Source organism: Mus pahari, chromosome X, assembly GCF_900095145.1.
Source record: "Mus pahari chromosome X, PAHARI_EIJ_v1.1, whole genome shotgun sequence".
In the NCBI taxonomy this organism is placed as follows: Eukaryota; Metazoa; Chordata; class Mammalia; order Rodentia; family Muridae; genus Mus; species Mus pahari.
Genome location: NC_034613.1, coordinates 120,571,768 through 120,577,671, shown reverse-complemented (window position 1 = coordinate 120,577,671; position 5,904 = coordinate 120,571,768). Strand labels below are relative to the sequence as shown.

Genomic DNA, 5,904 nt, shown 5'->3' with positions numbered 1-5,904 from the left:
TTATTTAATGGCTTTTTTCTTTTTTGATTTATTTTGCATACTTTTAATTTCAGAACAAAATAAAACAAACAAACAAACAAACAAACAAAAAACACACTACACAACACCCTAGCCTGCTTTTCCGTGGGAGGGGTTCTTCCTGCCTTAAGGCACAGGTCAGGATAGAAGATCCTTGCAGACATGAGCAGAGAGCCAGGTGGGTCAGGCCAGTGAGGGCTGCTGGGGGAGCCACGGGGATACTATACAGAGGGCAGGGCTTCCAGGAGTCTTTAATCCACTTCTTCCATGTGAGAGGCATCCTCATCGCCTTCCAGTGGGGGGATCCCATGAGGAACAGCAGCACTGGGCTCTTCTGCAGTGACCTCATCTTCATCGATGCCCAGGCCTAGCTTAATCATGCAGTAAATGTGGTTGGAGTGGGTTTGGGGATCCTCAAGTGGGAAACCAGAGGAGAGCAGAGCAGTTTCAGACAGCAGCTCCACCAGGTCCTTGACAGCCTTGTCGTTTTTGTCTGCCTCAGCCTTCTGCCGCAGGGTCTCCACGATGGGGTGGTCAGGGTTGATCTCCAGGTTGTTTTTGGCTATCATTGTAGAGTTGCCTCACAGTGCCTGGGCCTTCATGATCCATTCCTTGTTGGCTGTCCAGCCATAGGTGCTTGTCATGATGCAGCAGGGTGAAGACACAGCCTATTGGAGATTATCACTTTTTCAATCTTCTTGTCCAAGATCTCCTTCATGAGGTTGCAGAGATTCTCAAACTTTGCCTTGCTCTCCTCCATTTTCTTCTTCTTTTCCTCATCCTCTGATATCTCCAGGCCCTCCTTAGTCACTGAGACCAGGCTCTTCCTATCAAACTCTTTGAGCTGCTGCATGCAGCACCCAATAGGATTAGTCATATACACCACCTTGAAGCTCCTTTTCCTCACACGCTCCACAAAGGCAGAGTCTGCCCCATCCGGGTATCCATCAGCCACCAAACCCAGATACTAATGCACATGCCAGCAAGATTCTGCTGAAGGGACCCTGATATAGCGGCCTCTTGTGAGGCTATGCCAGTACCTAGCAAACACAGAAATAGATGCTCACAGTCAGATATTGGATGGAACACAGGGCCCCCAATGGAGGAGCTAGAGAAAGTACCCAAGGAACTGAAGGGGTCTGCAACCCTATAGGTGGAACAATAATATAAATTAACCAGTACCCCCAGAGCTCGAGTCTCTAGCTGCATATATAGCAGAAGATGGTCTAGTCAGCTATCATTGGGAAGAGAGGGCCCTTGGTCTTGCAAACTTTATATGACCTAGCACTGGGGAATGCCAGAGCCAAGAAGTGGGAGTGGGTGGGTAGGGGAGCAGGGGCGGGGGAAGGGTATAGGGAACTTTTGGGATAGCATTTAAAGTGTAAATAAAGAAAATATCTAATAAAATAAAAAGGCAGAGTTGGCCACTTGCTCTTTGCTCTCACCAGTGATATAGTAGATGGACTTTTGTGTCTCGTTCATGCGAGACACATACTCTAACAGGGATGTCATCTCATCTCCAGACTGAGAGGTGTGATAGCAAAGAAGCTCAGAGAGGTGGTGACAGTTAGTGGAATCTTCATAATTCAAAGCTTTAAATTCTTGGAAAATGCCTCATAGAACTTCTTGTAGTTCTCTTTGCCTTCAGCCAACTCAGAGAAGAGCTCAAGGCACTTCTTCATAATGTTCTTGTGGATGACTTTCAGGACCTTGCTCTGATGGAGCACTTCTCTGGAGATGTTCAGAGACAGGTCCTCCATGTCAGCCACACCACAGATAAAGTTGAGGTATTCAGGTATCAGCTCATCACAGCTATCCATGATGAACACAAGACGAACATAAAATTAGATGTTGTTCTCTTCTTCTTGTTCTCAAAAAGGTCAAAGGGAGCTCACCGGAGAATGAAGAGCAATGCCCTGAATTCCAACTGACCTTCTACAGAGAAGTGCTTGACTGCCAAGTGGTCCTCCCAATCATTGGTGAGGCTCTTATAGAATTCAGCATATACTTCTTGAGTGATGTCATCTCGATTTCTAGTACAGATAGGCTTTGTCTTGTTCAGCTACTCCTAGTCAATGTACTTCTCCTTGATCTTCTTTGTTTTCTTTTTATTGTCTTTGATGCTGTCATCTTCCTCATCAGACCCCACATCTTCAATCTTAGGCTTCTCCTCATCCTCCTTATCTTCCTCCTCTTTCTTGCCTTTCTCTTCCTCTGCCTCATTATCATTAATCTCCTTCTCCCTTTCTTTCTCCAAATAGAGGGTGATGGGATAGCCTGTGAGTGTTTCTTCACCACCTCTTTGACCCTCCTCTCCTCTAAGTACTCTGCCTAGTCTTCTTTGAGGTGAAGGATCACTTTTGTACCCAAGCCAATGGGCTTACCATGGTCTGCATGGACGGTGAAGGATCCACCAGCAGAAGACCCCCAGGCATACTGCTCATCATCGTTGTGCTTTGTGATCACAACCACTTTCTCTGCCACTAAATAGGCTGAGTAGAATTCGACACCAAACTGCCCAATCATGGAGATGTCTACACCAGCCTGGAGAGCCTCCATAGATGCCTTCGTGCCAGACTTAGCAATGGTTCCCAAGTTATTAATGAGGTCAGCCTTGGTCATGCCAATGCCGGTGTCTACCAAAGTCAGCGTGCACTCCTGAGGGTTGGGGATGATGTCAATTTTCAGCTCTTTCCACCTGTCCAACTTGAAAGGGTATGTCAGGCTCTCATGCCGAATCTTGTCCAGGGCATCCAAAGCATTAGAGATCAACTCTTGGAGGAAAATCTTGTTTGAATAGAAGGTATTGATGATGAGGGACATGAGCTGGGCAATTTCTGCCTGAAAGGCAAAGGTTTCTACCTCTTCTCCATGATGCACTTCCTTAGGCATCTTGATGGGAAAGCCAAGTAGTAGTACAGAGCAGGGTGGTGGGCCCGGACCACGTCCAACTTGCAAGGCAAGCCTAGGCTGCGCGGAGTTGACTCAAGAGATGGCTTTTTTTCATACATTATACTTTGACCACATTCTTTCCTTTCCCACAACTGCTCCAAGATCCTTCCCACATCCCTCTCTATCCAACTTCATGTTTTTTCTTTCTCTGAGGGAAAAAAACAGTAAATCAAAACAAACAAGTATATATATGCTCATTCTCAAAACAACTGTAAATATAGAAAACATGAAAGAGACAGGAATGGGTTTATTGGTCTTGGATAATAATAATAATTATTATATATGTTGTATGTTGTATGTATGCATGCATGTATGTATGTATGTATCAAGAAAGGAAGCCTAGGGTTGTGAGAGAATGTGGCTAAGGCCTGAAAATGGCAAATGCATCAACAGAGTGCTTGAGAAACAAAAGAAAAAAATCTAAGGATTGCAGCTAGCTTTGTTTCATTGGTTGAGGAATTAGTAATTTAATTTGATTTCCTAATATATAACTGCTTTTAAACTAAAAGCTGTCTTTTATATGGACATGATTCATGTATATATATATACATATATATGTATGTATATGTATATGTATGTATATATATGTATATACACACACACANATATATATATATACATATATATTCACATATATACATATATATTCAAGTTGTTAAAACACTGACTGCTTCTGCCTGGCAAATTCTTCATGGACATAGATTTGTTATGGTATCCCTAGGTAGACGATGACTTCTAAGGTTTAATATACTTAGGCCAAATAATAACTTGCCCTGCAAATCTATTTATTATTTTTTATTATTATTATTGCTGTTGTTGTCGTCATTGTTATATGTAAAATGTAGATTATTTTCCTAATCTAACTGAGTTTTTTGGGAGAAGATAGTATATGACTCCTTTGCCATCACTTGATTGAAAACTAGAAGCCAACGTTCCCATTATTATTATTATTATTATTATTATTATTATTATTATTTTCTTTATTTACATTTCAAATGCTATCCCGAAAGTTCCCTATACCCCCCTGCCCCTGCTCCCCTACCCACCCACTCCTACTACTTGGCCCAGGCCTTCCCTTGTGCTGGGTCATATAAAGTTTGCAAGACCAAGGGGCCTCTATTCCCAGTGATAGCCGATTAGACCATCTTCTGCTACATATGCAGCTAGAGACACAAGCTCAACATTTCCTTTTATATTTGAGGTGGGATGTTCACAGAACTGGAAATTCTAGAAGAACTATGCAAGCACGAGGTCTCCATACCTGTAATTTTTAGCTATTATTATGCTCATTTTGTACATGTTCCTTTTTGCTTCATAAAATTCTATAAGTATATTTGGAAAATGGCTCTGGGCTTTTAACATACTTTACAGAGAAGGGAATAAACGCTTTTTTCTTTAATACCATACTGTCCCAAGTTATAACATTTTCTAGCATTATCCAAGACCAATGAATTCCATTTCTGTCCCTTTTATGCTTTCTATATTTAAAGTTGTTTAGAGAATGAGTGTTCCATTCCATTTTGGAGGACCCATTTTTTTTTTAATATGCCAAAGTTCATTTCCCCATGGCATTGAAATGAACACTGGCTTAGGGCTAAACTCTTTGAACTTCATTTTACTAATCTGTAAATCAATAAGGTTGAACAATGTTTCCAAAATCACAATCTCTGAAATTTTATTTATGACATTAAATGATTCACAAATCATTTACATATTCATTCAGTCATGTGCCATGCATCAAATACTAGACTAAGTAAGGGTACCATGAGGTAGCAGATACAAGAAAATGATTTAAGTTTTTACAGATCTCAAATAGGGTTTCTTTTTATGCCAAAGACCTTTTCTTTAGGGCATGAGAAGCAATTGATAGGTTTATTTTGGATGAAGAGTCAGGTTTTATTTGCATTTANAAAGTCAGGTCTGATTTGGTGGAAATTAATGAAGAGCACTTGCAAGGTTATCAAACAGAGTGAGAAGGATTTGAAGTAAGGAGATACGGGGACAGATCAAGTATTCATCAAGGTAAAAGAATGAAATTTGAGGGCCTCTTGAGTGTTTGATATTGTAACCAGCGTAGAGCATGTAAAATAATATTAGGTTCAAGCTCTCTCAGCATAGTTTGAGAAGAGAGTGTATAATTCCTTTAGAGATATCCAAACACAAACACCTTCACTCACATTGAGATGAGGAACATGAGGATGTGGAGTTCATTATGATCCTCAATGTGGATGCAAATCATTACAAGAGTGACAAAAAAAAGAAAGGCTCCCTATCTAAAGCAGTTAATTCAAACTGCACACAGAGGTCCTGAATTCTGAAATCAAAACATTTACACATAAAAAAGAAATATAAATCAACCCTTTCTTAAAGACCAAGCACCAGCTATGGACTGCCTACAGGAGACTCAATTTTGCTTTAAGAAAACATAGGTTGATNCCATAAAGATCGTAACACAGAATTGTAATTCCAGCACTTAGACAACTTACGCAGGAGGAGCACAGACTCAGTAAATGTCTGGGATATATAGTGAAACTGTGTCATCAAAGTCAAGGATGAATTAATGAAATGAAGAAAAAGAAAGAAGGAAGGGAAGAAAAAGAATGAAAGAAAAAACAGGCTGAAGGTAAAAGTGAAAAAATCAAAGCAGGTACTTTATGACAATGAAAACTGTAGAAGCAAGGCAACTGCACTTAAAGATTTCTTTAAAATTGCATTTTAACTAAAAATACCTTGGCAAAGATCAAAAAAGTCCTTACACAATAATAAAGCTGTCAATGCAATACTGCATTTATAAACATGTATGTACCTAACCACAAAAATACATAAGCAAATATTTACAGATGTGAAGACAAGCAAACATTGTACTAAGTTGTGGGAAAAGCAATGTTTTTCTCCTCTACCTTTTGTTCATCTCTGTTGTATCATTGAGTTCAT

General features: G+C 40.3%; 1 pseudogene; it reads right to left on the bottom strand.

Moving 5' to 3' along the window:
* Window positions 1-229: 229 nt before the first annotated feature.
* LOC110313428 lies at window positions 230-2,910 on the bottom strand (annotated as a pseudogene).
* Window positions 2,911-5,904: the final 2,994 nt, after the last annotated feature.